This window comes from Diplotaxodon limnothrissa, linkage group LG5 (genome assembly GCF_057381915.1).
Source record: "Diplotaxodon limnothrissa isolate DT_005_m linkage group LG5, D_limnothrissa_male_GT1.1, whole genome shotgun sequence".
NCBI lineage: Eukaryota > Metazoa > Chordata > Actinopteri > Cichliformes > Cichlidae > Diplotaxodon > Diplotaxodon limnothrissa.
In genome coordinates, this window is record NC_140600.1 from 15,344,371 (window position 1) to 15,360,527 (window position 16,157).

Consider the following 16,157-nt stretch of genomic DNA (forward strand, 5'->3'; position numbering starts at 1 on the left):
GTCTTAGAAAGAGTGAGTTTAGGAGCAGCCACAGGTACAGGAGAACTCACACAAGCAGCGTCTAGATAAGCTGGATGTGAAACAACACTACACACAGTCGTACAGGATGTAGTCCGAGACGTAGTGCACACAGAGTCCATGAAACCTGGCCGAAAAGCATGGCGCACAGAGTTAAACTGACATGACCGGGGACACAGTGTGAGATCATAACATCACAAGTATGTGTAAGTGATATTACCTGTGTAACGGCGGATATGTAAAGCTAGCGCATATTCACGCAATATAACATTTGTGCTTTTATTTTGGTAACTTCTTGTGTGACCGGAAGTGAATGGTTTAATGGTAAACAACTTGATGTACAAAAAGACGGAAGAAAACGGAAAACTAATGCTAACGGAGAAAAGGGAGAGAAGAATATGGTTAAATTGTACAAAGATGAATGGTTCTAGCTACAGTCGACAGGGGAACAAGGTTTGTAATGTATATGATTTAATTTGAGCAATCTGAAATGCATAATATGTATTATATAGTTTAATAGAAAACGGTTAGACCAGCGTAATGAGCAGTTTAGATGGTGTTACATGAATAATATGGTAATTGTTTTATTTGTTTGTCTAGCTCTTACGTTGGTTCGTTGTCTGATACACGGCAAGGAATAATAAAGGTCATTCAACAACCATCAGTTCTGGCCTTCTCAGTTCGACTGGATGCTACAACCTGAATATCAAAATTCTTGCAATAAACATTTTTACCTTTGTCCTTTACAAAATCACAACTGTAGACTGAAATCTGCTGACAACATTGATTGACAAACAAAATGAACTGCTTGCTGTTGCAGATCAATTTATAGCAAATTTGACCAGCCTGGTTCAAGACCTTAACAAATTGGTTCTCTGTTGAGTTTGTGACCATTTTAAACTGCATAAAGAATGAAGTCTTTAAAAGGCGGGTGGGTATTTATGCAAATGGATTATAAATTAAGTAAAAAGATAAATGTGATTAATCAACTATGTACAGAAACATATTTCAAAACTAAAATTAAATCTGAATTTAATCTTTCCAGAGGCTGACTCATCAACATAAAACCACAATGAAAACACTTCCTCAAATCAAGAGCAGCTTTTTCTTTAGAAAATAACGTCAAGGCAACTCGTCACATTTGAGAAACAACAGATGCCAGGGCACAGAAACTGAGGCACGACTAACCCATCTCACTGTAAGTTAACCTCATGGCGGAAGAATTAGAGCTTTCTGAGTATTCCACCATACATGACCTTGGGGGGAAAAAGGTCAAAACTGGAACAAGCAGCATCAACTCTGCTCAATCAGGTAAGAATATGAGAAAAATGCAAACTAAAAGAGAAACAGTCACGATTTTGAAGTAATCAGAAAGCTGTCTCACTATTGTGAATGTACTATGTATTTATCTGTTTTTGTGTTTACAGAAAGAAGACTCCTGAGGATGGGGATTGTAACTTTAGGAGTATTGTGTATCTTACAAGCCATCCTCAATATCTCCCTCTACCTTGCCGGTAAGTTGTGAACACAAATATATATTTATAATGGAAAATAAATGTATCATAAGTACTGTAACATGTTTTCTGATGGAAAGTATAAAAAATATGACCCCAAAATTATGTTTATTTCCAGTTTATTCAAAAGAGGATATCAATCAGTTTCCTTGCAACACCTCTGTGATAGAAGACATGTGCCAGACCGAGCAATTTCAGTCGAATTCAACCCACTTATGTTCCTGCTGCAACAACCTGCTGCAAAGCCTACTGAGAGAAAGAGACCTCTTGCAAGACAAAATCAGTCAGTTTAGCAGAGGTAAACCTGGAGATGTTGACGATATGCAGATCTTTGGATCTGGTTCCAATTCTTTCGATTTCTTGTTAGTTTGAAGATGAACGCAGACAACATTCAGGAATTTGAAACAAGTCATTTAAGTCAGACGACTGCATCCATTTACACACTTTGAAATCTCTGGTACAAAAACAACAGCCAACCACATTTTAATTAGATATATATTTTGAAAGAGTCAAGCAGTGATTAACAGTTGCACTCAGGTAAATACTTTTATTATATTGTTGCATATTTAATGCAAAATTTATTATGTACATATATTAATACTTTGCTAATGGATAAAAAAAATGACATGCCATTTTAGTAATATGATAAAATGTATTGAATGGTTGTGTATGTGAAAGATGACGTTTTTAGTGACAACATGTGCTCAGTTTAGGTTTTGGCTGGTGGTGTATTCAGAAACCCAAAGAACAGATGCTTCTACCAGTAGGTGGTAGAGACCCGACCCAAGCTGTGTTAAAGAATATTGGATTTGCATGTATGTGTGGCCAACAAACACACTAAATAACAGCAAAAAACAATGTTGACTATTTTGTACTAGCAGAATTTAGAAAGTGTTTTTAATGGAACTTGCTATATCAACTTTAAATGTTATTGTTACTCTGAATGATGATAATTAATTTTTTTTTGTTTTCACATAACTGAAATTTTGTATAATAATGAGTTTTCAATGGCCGCTCAATTGACAACAGTCTTATATTTGATATAATTTAGCTTATATTTAGCTTGATTTTATGTTTATCTCTGAGACATGGCAGCATGAAGTCTCACATCTTTTAGAGCTATGCACTGCAGACTGTTCATTTTTCTGTGAACTTCAGATCTCTGGACGAGAAGGTGGAACAGCTGTGATTTTTAAAAAGACATTTTTATGCCAGATGATCTCTTCGAGCTGTTACAGCTCTTTTGAGATAATTATGATCAAAACTGGAAGAGATCAACCGATGTATGGTATTTCAATTTATGGTCCACCTGGGTCTGCAGCATCTTTTCTGTCAGACTTCTGCTATTAAGTTGGGCAAGGTCATCATTGTTGGGGACTTCAACATTCGTGCAGAGGACCCATCAAATAGTACCACTAGGAATTTCCTGAGCATTATGGACTCTTAAACTTTTAAACTTTTTCCCAAGTTTGTATTAGGTACAGGCGCTTTATTGATAGCTATCGTTTCTAAGTTTTCTTTTTAATTTCATAACTTTTTGTGACCATGTTGAGCTCCTTGTTAAGTCTTGTATTGAACCCTGATAGCCACTTTTATTCAGATCGCTCCTCACAAAACCAGAGTAGTCATTGCTCTGTCAGTTCCTGCACACCCTGGTTAGATAATCAAACTTGTGATCTTCGACATTCCCGTCAAAGAGCAGAACATCTGTGGAAGCACGGGTCTAAGTTTCCATCACAAATACTTTGTAGAGCTTCTTCACATATATAATGAGTCAGTGAAAGAGGCTAGATCCTCTTATTTCAATAATCTCATACATTTCCATAAGAATAATCCAAGGGTATTATTTGAGACTATCAACAGGATTGTTTCCCCTCCAACCCAGCATGCTATGTTCTTTTCTGACGATGATTGCAATACATTTCTCAATCACTTTGTAAATAAGGTGATGGGCTTAAGATCCAAAATCTCCTCAAGTAGCTTCCCTTATGATGGTCCTCAGTGCCCTGGGTCATTTACTTTTCTTTCCCTCCAATTACACTTAATGACTTAACTACAGTAATAGGTAAAATGAAATTCTTGTCATGCTCCTTAGATACATTACCTGCTTTTCTCCTGTCTGGGACTCACCAGCATTGGTCCCACATTGCTGTCTATCATGTGGAACTGAGGCAAAGTTATGTTCCATCGTATTTTAAATATGTCGAATGTTCATCCCAACTTTACTGGTAATTATTGGCCTATTTTCAAAATTGTCACTTATAAGCAAATTATTAGAAAAACTTGTAGAAAATCAGTTCAGATCTTTACTATGCAAATTAAAGATTTGTTACCTTTTTCAATCTGGCTTTCAAAAGCAGCGCTCCACTGAGATCGCCCTCTTGAAGGTTTATAATAATCTTTTAATGGCTTCTGATGCAGGGAATTGTTCTGTAATCATATTGCTTGATCTCAGTGCAGCCTTTGATACAATTGATCATAAAATCCTACTTAATATGCTGAATGTTCTGGCTGGTGTATCTGGCTCTGCCTTAGACTGGTTTTCTTCTTACTTATCTGACAGGACCTTCTCTGTTAGAACAAACAAGTTCACCTCTATCATAGCCTCCCTAACCTGCAGGGTTCCACAGGGTTCAGGTTTGCATACATTATTTTCTTTCTAGGTGCTTCTTCTTTCTCGCTGGCATTTTTCAATCTTTTAGTGACATTTCTTATCATTTCTGTGCCGATGACAGTCTTTTAAGCCTCATTAGCTGGATAGGCTGTCCAGCTTAGTCCACTGGGTAACTCAGGTTACTGATTGGCTCTCTAGCAATTACCTTGTTTCAAACACTAACAAACCTTAGACCATGATTATAGCTCCTCCTGAACTACATTCTTAAATCAGTCGGGTTCTTGCTTCTTTTTGTTCAACTACTAACACCAACATTCAAAATCTTGGAGTAATATTTGAGTCTTCTTTGGGCCTTGACTTGCATATAAAATCTTTGTCTTGTTCCTGTTTCTTTCATTTAAGGAACATTTCAAAATTGCGACATATTGTCGCCTCAGCTGAGCTGGAAAAAATAGTTCTTGCATTTGTGTCATCGCATTTAGATTATTTTAATGCTCTGTTTACCAGCTTGGACAGATCCTCTCTGTCATGAGATTTTTAACATATATAAGTTTATTTACTACTGTTTACTATAAGCTCATATTGATGTGTTCATATATTTCACAAATATGCTGTACTTTTCATTTTTGTGCACACTGACATTTTAACTCTGTATGTTGATGAAGGCCAGAGACAGCGACCTAACCACAAGAGATTAAATCTCTAACAGCAGTTCCCGAAATTAGAGTACACTCATATGACCCCATACAAACATACACACACTCAGTCACAGGAAGTTTTTAACAGAACATGTATTAAAGGAAGATGAAGGTATTTGCATATGCGATGTGTCTTATAAATAAAGAGCTATCGCCTGCACTCGGTGTGAGTGTCTCCTGAGAGCCGCTCACCCGTGCACGTTGCTATTTTAACAGAACTTGTCTGAGTGTCATTATTTCACCTGAATAATGTCTTGTTAATAAATAAAGTTAACCACGGACACTCTCTTTCACACCTCAAAGCTATTCAAAATGCTGCAGTCAGACTACTAACAAGTTCTAGCTAACAAGTTCAAATTACTCCTATTTTATATTCTTTATTGGCTCCCAGTAGATTTTAGGATTCGTTTAAAAATTCTTGTTTTAACATACAGAGCACTAAATGGCCAGGTCACAGATTATTTATCTCAGATTTTTACAAAATACACTGCTTCTTGTCGTCTCCATTCACAGACTCTGAATTTGTTGTTCCCCATACCTGACTAAAAACTAAGGGTGACAGACCCTTTGAGCTTGTGGCACCAAAGCTGTGGCACACTTTACCATCAAAACTACAATTAGTTGACTCTGTGCATTATTTTAAAAAGCAGTTAAAACTTTTTTCAAACAGGCCTTTTCCTGAGAATTTTTTATTGAATTATGTTTTACTTATTTTGAAACTAACAGTTTATTTTATTATATCTTATTTCATTTTTTTCACACTTAACCTCCTAAGACCCAAACTCTTTCATGGCATGCATTTTTAATTTTCTTGGCTATTTGGGCTGATTAGGACCTGATGAATGTAAAAACCAAAAATTACATGTTTGTTTTTTTTAACCTGATTTTTGTTTCCATATATGAGGACATTCGCTTTACATTTTGATAGAACAGTGGAAGTACAACACCCTCGTAAGTGGATATCAGGCCCTTGTAGAGCAAAATTAGTATTTTGGTCTAGACAACCCAAAATGTGATGTCCACATATGTGGACGCCAGGTCCTGGGAGTTTAATGTTCATGTTTATTTTAGCCTTTTGTGTACACCACTTTGTGATTGCTTGTCTGATTGCTTGCGCTTAATAAACACACTTTACATACTTGTGAAGTATGTAAAGTGTGTTTTTGATGGGTTTTTTGTGAATAAAATTTGGGGTTGTGAGATTTGCAAATCTTTAAATTCAGCTTTTATTTACATTTTACTCGGCATCCCTTTTTTTCAGAATAGGGTTGATAATCTTCTTTTGTGTTGCCAACAAACCTTGAAATCATCAAGTCTTTCTTTGATGATAATTTGGTCAAAGTTAAGCTGACAGCAATGAGAACTACAGAGCATTCACTAATCACTTTTCATTAACACTGTTGGCTTTGTTTTAATTAGCTGTTCTGAATGACACCAGTGTTTCTGTCACACTGTGTTCCTGGCTTACACTATCCAACTGTTGTGTTTACCTTATACTGTACATCTGTTTTACATTTAGTTGTTAAGAATATTTTAAATGAGGACTTTTTTTTGCACAGGGTTATGTTATAAGTTTTACATTTATTTATAAAACATATTTAGAGTATGTTAATTTGAATCATTTGCATATGTAAATACAATTTGCATGCATGTATACCTTTAAGAATTGCATGCAATCATGAGAGAAATCTGTGTTATGGCTATAAAAAGAATAAAAGAATATTGAAAAAAATAGTATGAAACAATTTTTTTTTAGAGCTTTTCAAAACTATGAAATGTTAAATCTGTTCCATCAGTGATATAAATGGCAACATTTCAATGATAAAATGAAAATCTTGGCTTGAGGCTGGAACTTGGAGAAAGTATATTGAGTACTCAAATTAAAAGGATTTGTGCTGTAGGGGAGTATAAGTAAATGTGCTCAATAAATCTGTTGAATTCTTTTGATCAAGATCATTCTTGCGTGATGCGTTTCTTTTCTTTCTTCTTTTCGCTGATGGTTCCAGTAGATGAGAAGTAGGTGATCAGTCAAATCATTATGACTCTTCCCCATGGCCCTTGGCTTTCCATTCCCAATTTCATTGCTGAGATATGTGGGTATTTGTTGATAAAGTCTTAGTTTGGATCACAGTCCAGAAGGAGAAGCTGACCAAATGACTGAACGGCAAAAGTCTCTGCAACCAGAACAGTGTGAGATCATAACATCACAAGTATGTGTAAGTCTCTGTGACCGTCTCACAAGGTTCTCATCCTGGTCACATGCTGTCGGTGCCATAGCACGTCTCAAGCGGTTCCTACTCAGAGACAAATCAAAGTCACTCAGCACTGTAACTGAAAGACAAAATGCTGAAATGATGATTATCAAAAACTTACAAGGACTAACATTTTCAGATGAGATAAAGAGATTAAGCAAAGGAAAGGCACTACATGAGAGCAACAAAATGTACAACTTGGATCCTTTCTTGGACGAAGACAATGTGCTCAAGCTGGGAGGAAGGCTACAACACTCATCGCTTCCTAACACATTCAAACATCCAACTGTCATTCCAAGAGACCATCATATTACAAAACTCATAATCGCTCACTGTCACGAAAGAATAAATCATCAAGGAAAGAGCTTCACAATGAACGAAATACGGTCCAGCGGTTATTGGATTCCCAAGCTAAGTCAAACAGTATCAGACTACATCCGTCAGTGTGTGACATGTCGGAGACTAAGGAGAGCTGTGGAAGGACAAAAAATGAAAGATCTCCCCACAGAAAGAGTCGAACGCTCTCCGCCTTTCACATACTGTGGTATGGATGTTTTCGGCCCGTTCCTAACCAAACAAGTGTCATGGTTTGCTGTGTGGCAGGCAGGAGAAGGACCCAAGATGCAGACTCACAGACACGGGGATAAACTCAAAAAACACAGCTTTATTGCTGGCCACGAGAAGCAATACAAAATAACCTAAAACTGGGAAAACTAAAGCATGAGCTGTACAAGGAACCGAACCACAGGGAGAATTACACACAACATGAGGGAGAACGCGACGCCGAACAGAGGGAGACTCAGACAGAAATACACAGAGGGTAAACGAGGAAAGTGGGCACACACGGGGAACACAGGTGACACTGATAATCATAACGAGACAGGGCGGGGTGAACTGAACATGACATGTACAGGCACAGAGGTTCAGACAGGAGGAGAGAGAGCACGGGGAAAACACAGACATAACGGGCTGGGGAAACATGGAATAAAACATAAGGAGAGACGAGGGCTCACAGATACACAGAGGGGCACACAGGGGGTAAAAGCCATGAAGGGAAAACACTTAGGGAACAACACAACAGGGCAACTCAGAAAACATGGCCTAAATAAGGAACGAAATACAAAAATACAAGGAACTAAGAATACTGGGCCCACATGGCCCAGGACCATGACAACAAGCAAGAAAAGAAAAGAAAAGCCACGCAGGTGGAGTATGGGAACGACAAATTCGGACTGTGAGAAACGTCCTCAACGCCACACTTGCTCTCGCAAAGAGACGACTCACCGATTCATCACTCAGAACCTTTCTCTATGAAGCAGCTGCAATAGTAAACAGCCGCCCGTTGACGACAGACAATCTCAATGATCCAAACAGTTTGAAACCAATAACTCCAAATCATCTCCTAACTATGAAAACCACAACAGCTTTGCCTCCTCCAGGACAGTTTGTTAAAGAGGATCTGTACGCTCGGAAGCAATGGCGTCAGGTACAATACCTAACGGAGCAATTTTGGAGCAGATGGAAGAGAGAATATCTTCACAACATCAGGGTTCGGCAGAGATGGCATGCTGCTAAAAGGAATATGCAAGTAGGTGACATAGTGATGGACAAGGAAGAAATACTGCCACGATCCCAATGGAGACTTGGTAGGGTTGTGGACACCATAACAGACGAAGATGGACTTGTGAGAAAGGTCAAAGTAACCTTTGCAGACAGAAACCTTAGTAAAAGGGGTGAACGTTTGCATAAGATGTCTACAGTGGAACGCCCAGTTCATAAGTTGGTTCTACTGTTAGAAAGTTGTGAAAAGCAAGATGCACTAAGCAGTTAAAATGCAATGAAAATTTGTTGTTGCATATACAAAGGTATTATCATTGTTAAGTTACCTGTTTAGAAATTATTTGTGTTTTATTTTGTTTGTAACAGCAAATAATTTGGTGGGAGTGTAACGGCGGATATGTAAAGCTAGCGCATATTCACGCAATATAACATTTGTGCTTTTATTTTGGTAACTTCCTGTGTGACCGAAAGTGAATGGTTTAATGGTAAACAACTTGATGTACAAAAAGACGGAAGAAAACGGAAAACTAATGCTAACGGAGAAAAGGGAGAGAAGAATATGGTTAAATTGTACAAAGACGAATGGTTCTAGCTACAGTCGACAGGGGAACAAGGTTTGTAATGTATATGATTTAATTTGAGCAATCTGAAATGCATAATATGTATTATATAGTTTAATAGAAAACGGTTAGACCAGCGCAATGAGCAGTTAAGATGGTGTTACATGAATAATATGGTAATTGTTTTATTTGTTTGTCTAGCTCTTACGTTGGTTCGTTGTCTGATACACGACAAGGAATAATAAAGGTCATTCAACAACCATCAGTTCTGGCCTTCTCAGTTCGACTGGATGCTACAACCTGAATATCAAAATTCTTGCAATAAACATTTTTACCTTTGTCCTTTACAAAATCACAACTGTAGACTGAAATCTGCTGACAACATTGATTGACAAACAAAATGAACTGCTTGCTGTTGCAGATCAATTTATAGCAAATTTGACCAGCCTGGTTCAAGACCTTAACAAATTGGTTCTCTGTTGAGTTTGTGACCATTTTAAACTGCATAAAGAATGAAGTCTTTAAAAGGCGGGTGGGTATTTATGCAAATGGATTATAAATTAAGTAAAAAGATAAATGTGATTAATCAACTATGTACAGAAACATATTTCAAAACTAAAATTAAATCTGAATTTAATCTTTCCAGAGGCTGACTCATCAACATAAAACCACAATGAAAACACTTCCTCAAATCAAGAGCAGCTTTTTCTTTAGAAAATAACGTCAAGGCAACTCGTCACATTTGAGAAACAACAGATGCCAGGGCACAGAAACTGAGGCACGACTAACCCATCTCACTGTAAGTTAACCTCATGGCGGAAGAATTAGAGCTTTCTGAGTATTCCACCATACATGACCTTGGGGGGAAAAAGGTCAAAACTGGAACAAGCAGCATCAACTCTGCTCAATCAGGTAAGAATATGAGAAAAATGCAAACTAAAAGAGAAACAGTCACGATTTTGAAGTAATCAGAAAGCTGTCTCACTATTGTGAATGTACTATGTACAGGGAGTGCAGAATTATTAGGCAAGTTGTATTTTTGAGGAATAATTTTATTATTGAACAACAACCATGTTCTCAATGAACCCAAAAAACTCATTAATATCAAAGCTGAATGTTTTTGGAAGTAGTTTTTAGTTTGTTTTTAGTTTTAGCTATTTTAGGGGGATATCTGTGTGTGCAGGTGACTATTACTGTGCATAATTATTAGGAAACTTAACAAAAAACAAATATATACCCATTTCAATTATTTCTTTTCACCAGTGAAACCAATATAACATCTACACATTCACAAATATACATTTCTGACATTCAAAAACAAAACAAAAACAAATCAGCGACCAATATAGCCACCTTTCTTTGCAAGGACACTCAAAAGCCTGCCATCCATGGATTCTGTCAGTGTTTTGATCTGTTCACCATCAACATTGCGTGCAGCAGCAACCACAGCCTCCCAGACACTGTTCAGAGAGGTGTACTGTTTTCCCTCCTTGTAAATCTCACATTTGATGATGGACCACAGGTTCTCAATGGGGTTCAGATCAGGTGAACAAGGTGGCCATGTCATTAGTTTTTCTTCTTTTATACCCTTTCTTGCCAGCCACGCTGTGGAGTACTTGGACGCGTGTGATGGAGCATTGTCCTGCATGAAAATCATGTTTTTCTTGAAGGATGCAGACTTCTTCCTGTACCACTGCTTGAAGAAGGTGTCTTCCAGAAACTGGCAGTGGGACTGGGAGTTGAGCTCGACTCCATCCTCAACCCGAAAAGGCCCCACAAGCTCATCATTGATGATACCAGCCCAAACCAGTACTCCACCTCCACCTTGCTGGCGTCTGAGTCGGACTGGAGCTCTCTGCCCTTTACCAATCCAGCCACGGGCCCATCCATCTGGCCCATCAAGACTCACTCTCATTTCATCAGTCCATAAAACCTTAGAAAAACCAGTCTTGAGATATTTCTTGGCCCAGTCTTGACGTTTCAGCTTGTGTGTCTTGTTCAGTGGTGGTCGTCTTTCAGCCTTTCTTACCTTGGCCATGTCTCTGAGTATTGCACACCTTGTGCTTTTGGGCACTCCAGTGATGTTGCAGCTCTGAAATATGGCCAAACTGGTGGCAAGTGGCATCTTGGCAGCTGCACGCTTGACTTTTCTCAGTTCATGGGCAGTTATTTTGCGCCTTGGTTTTTCCACACGCTTCTTGCGACCCTGTTGACTATTTTGAATGAAACGCTTGATTGTTCGATGATCACGCTTCAGAAGCTTTGCAATCTTGAGACTGCTGCATCCCTCTGCAAGATATCTCACTATTTTTGACTTTTCTGAGCCTGTCAAGTCCTTCTTTTGACCCATTTTGCCAAAGGAAAGGATGTTGCCTAATAATTATGCACACCTGATATAGGGTGTTGATGTCATTAGACCACACCCCTTCTCATTACAGAGATGCACATCACCTAATATGCTTAATTGGTAGTAGGCTTTCGGGCCTATTCAGCTTGGAGTAAGACAACATGCATGAAGAGGATGATGTGGACAAAATACTCATTTGCCTAATAATTCTGCACTCCCTGTATTTATCTGTATGTTTACAGAAAGAAGACTCCTGAGGATGGGGATTGTAACTTTAGGAGTATTATGTATCTTACAAGCCATCCTCAATATCTCCCTGCACCTTGCTGGTAAGTTGTGAACACAAATATATATTTATAATGGAAAATAAATGTATCATAAGTACTGTAACATGTTTTCTGATGGAAAGTTAAAAACAAATATGACCCCAAAATTATGTTTATTTCCAGTTTATTCAAAAGAGGATATCAATCAGTTTCCTTGCAACACCTCTGTGATAGAAGACATGTGCCAGACCGAGCAATTTCAGTCGAATTCAACCCACTTATGTTCCTGCTGCAACAACCTGCTGCAAAGCCTACTGAGAGAAAGAGACCTCTTGCAAGACAAAATCAGTCAGTTTAGCAGAGGTTTTGAAGATATGGAGAGCTCTGGATCTGGTTCCTTTTTCTAAGAGGAAAATACATAAAAATTCTGCTAATTTTGACATGTTACCTGATATGATAAAACGTATTGAATGACTGTGTATGTGAAAGATGACACTTTTAGTGACAACAGGTGCTATCTATCTATCTATATACAAATACATATGCTTTATATACATACAAGAAATATATCTATTTATTTATACTATGTATTAAAAGGAATTCATAAAAAGTCGTACAAAATTTGTTTTTGTTTCATTTATGAGAAATATTGGGCCATGTCTTTACCACAACCCGAAGAGACAGAAAAAAAAGCTAGCTAAGATATTTTCTGGTGTTTTCGGTTGACTCACATCCTCTTATTTCAGTGGCTTTAATCCAACATGTTGTATGCGTAGGTTTTAGAAATGTTCTACTGTCAATGGTACAATGTATATTTATGGGCTTCCTATATTTCCTTTCATTGCATGTGAGAGTCTAATCCATAATAGTTTCTAAGTTTCTATAAGCCATGCTCTTCCTGCTAGCTCCTGCATAAACAATTGAAAGAGAATTTGTTACTGTGCTTTAATTGCTTAATTTGAATTATAAAATGAGGGTTTGTGCTTCTGTTCATATATTAAAGGCAACCTGAACACTTGGGAAATAGCATGAGTGGAGTGGAGAGAAACTTTAATTTTAAAAAAGCACGTCCTTTGTTGTTGTCCAAGCCAAATACATGCATATAAATGAGGAGGGAAATAAAAATCATGACTTTTTAAATTATTATTTTTTTATTTTTAGGTAAACTGGCCACTCTGTAGACAATAGTCGGAATAAGAATGAGAATACTTTCTTTTATGATGCAATTTTAAACCCAATTTGCAAAAATATATAACTAAACAAATTACATTTACAGTTTCTCAATTTAAACATCTGAATATATTTTACTGTTTTATTGTGAATAACATATGAGGTTATGCAAACATTCTGTTTTTGTTTACCTTTTACTGAGCTTTTCAAATTCGGGTTGGCAAGCCTCTTTCGTCAACAAACTTTCTCGAGATCATCAAGTCTTTCTTTGATGATAACTTTGTCAAAGTTAAACTGACAGGAATGAGAGCTGCCGAGCATTCACCAATCATTTCTCATTAACACTGCTGGCTTTGTTTTAATTAGCTGTTCTGAATGACACCAGTCTTCCTGTGACGCTGTATTCCAGGCTTACATTATCCTCCCTTCCAGCTGCTACTTGTCAGTCATCCCAAAGTTGTCTCTTGTCTCTGTCTCAAAATAGAACCACATGTATAAAGCGTTGCATGTGGTAGCAAGCAACACATGTTTTATTTTCTTTTTTTCCCAGCATTTTTTTTCACCTTTGAATGCACTTCATTGACAACAAACACTGAAAATTATTACTTAAGGAAGCAATACTTTGTCCCTGTGTTATTTAAATGATGACAGTTCAGTTATATTTAAATTTCAGGGTAACAAACATAAAATTAGCTGGGAATCGCAAAATGTTGTTTCCAACTTAAATCGATATCTAAAAGTGAATGTGAGAATACCTAAAAGACTTTTTAAATGTAGCTCATCAATTAAAAAAAACAAACAAGTAACTTCATGTGGGAATTGCAAAATATTAATTACCAGTTAGTTCATGTTGTATAGGCCCCATTTTCTGTGTGCCTGAAATTAAAATGATTTATTCATTTTAAGAGTTCCTTTTGTGCTTGAATGGTTTCTGTCAGCTTCTTAGATTTGAAGTGTGGGCAAAATGAGACACTGTGTGGTGTGAGGTTTGATAGCTGTACCACCTGCTCACACAGCAGTTGTTTTTGGTCCAGTAAACACCTGACTCACCTTCACTTATGTGACTGCAAGAAAAATATTTCCTAAAGTATTTAACATGCAGCTATATAGCATTACTGTTAGATATATCGATTTAATATTGGAAATTTGGGTATAAACATCATTTTGAAGAAGTTAAGTGATTTTTTTTTCCATTGCGTCCTTTTCTTTTTCTTTTTAAATTACTAACCAATAATTTATGTTTTTATCTTAATTTCCATCTCATTATCTCATCTAATTGATATTCATCTTATTATTAATTATTAATTTTCATCTTAATGTGAATTGAATTTCCATATTATGTTTTTGTTTTGTATGAGGACAAATTAAAATAACTAAGGGAAAACGACGAAGTATAAACAGAGAGCATGAAAGATTTCGAACAGTTTACCTGTGCAAACACAGCAGACTGACTGTTAGCCACTGCCATGCTGTACGAGTCCCACTTGTGTTGTTGAGAATTCCTGCAGATGGCTAAAATATTTGAAAATGATGCAACCAGTTCAAATTTAAAAGCCTCTGCTGCATATGTGAGCTGTTAAGAGCAGAATTAAACACAAAATAAAGATATGTGTAGGCAAGGAGAAGGTGCAGAAGGGGAACGACATTTCAGTGTCAAAAGTATACTATATGGACAAACGTACTGGGCCACCTACAGGAGCTGCGCTGCCAAGGAAAGTAAAGTCATGAAGTTTTGAGCACACAGTTTTTGTGCTGATGTTAATGCCAGTAAAGGTTTGTAAGTGCCCGTTACTGAGTCAGTAGAACGTTGGCGACTTTTACATACTGTGCTCTGTACCATTACATGGTCTGCTACTTTGTGGCCGAGTTGCTGTGGTTTCCAACACAGAAGAAAGAAGAACACAGAAGAAATGTCATAAACTGACTTGCTGCAATAACAGTTTCCTATTACAGTAGCAGTAGAGTTTTTTTAGAATGACTTATTGTTCTGTAAAGTGAGTCTGCATGGGTAGGTGCTTGATTTTATACACCTATGGCAATAGGACTGAAAACATCTTAATTTAATTCAATTTTGATTAAATTTGATTTTATTTATATATATATGAACAGCACCAAATCACAACAAAAGTTGGTTTAATGTGCTTTGCATTGTAAGGTAAAGACCCTACAATATACAAAGAAAAAAGAACCTTTGTCGATATAGCATATGTTTGACCCCTTTTCATCAATCTGTTGTACAACCAATGATATTTCATCAAATAACTTGACTCTAATAACAGGGAATCCAGCTAATCATGTATTTTTATGTCTATTACATGGATTATTTGCTGGTGATTATTCAGCTGCCTTGTTGTGCCTTCTTCAAATAGAACATTTGGTGTTAACTTTACGTGGTTTAGCCACCCTTCCTGAGATTAGATGACTTGTCTGCTAACACTGTACATGCTCATCAAACGGTCATCCTGCTGAACCAAACCCCTGCTGGCTTTGTCCACTGATATTGTCAATAAACCAAGGCTATATTTAGGGGAAACAGACACTTGCATGAGATTCACAGTGATTCCAAATTTCCGTGCACATCAGCAAATTCGGACAGGGCTGTCTTTTTTTTCTCACTTTGAGACAGATGGACTTTTTTTTTTAAGTGGGTTTTAGTTTCAATTCCCCATCTCCTTTCTGATGTTAAAGAGAAGAATTTGAAGGTAGGGGACGGTAAAAGTTTTCCTCATTTTCAAAGTTTGCATTCTAATAAAATAACATCATTCTTCCTGACTTCCTGTCTTCTTGTTCACTCTGAAAAACTCACAGCAATAGCTTCTGCAAATTTACCTGGATCTCCAAGTCAGAGCATAATAATTTAGCTAAGGCCATACTACAAAAACAAGCAGTGATCAATAAAACAGTCCATGTATCGGTAGCACATTATAAAAATGTTAAACTATTAACTCATTCACTGCCAGCCATTGGCAGTGAATGAGTTAAACCCATTGACTCATACACTGCAATTGACGGCTATAGACGTCAATGGCAGTGAATGAGTTAAGAATTAGTAAGGCATTACTAAGGTATTAGCAAGTGCTTAATTCATCATTTATATATATATATATATCATTACTTCTCCTTTTATAAATATAGATATGCTTATCCATCTGTTACTG

General features: G+C 37.1%; 1 long non-coding RNA gene across 1 annotated transcript; it reads left to right on the forward strand.

The window, feature by feature from the left end:
- Positions 1–1,109: 1,109 nt before the first annotated feature.
- Positions 1,110–1,845, forward strand: LOC146631834 (uncharacterized). Its single transcript, XR_014906208.1, has 3 exons — positions 1,110–1,329; positions 1,446–1,532; positions 1,651–1,845. It is a non-coding gene; the product is annotated as an uncharacterized LOC146631834 (long non-coding RNA).
- Positions 1,846–16,157: the final 14,312 nt, after the last annotated feature.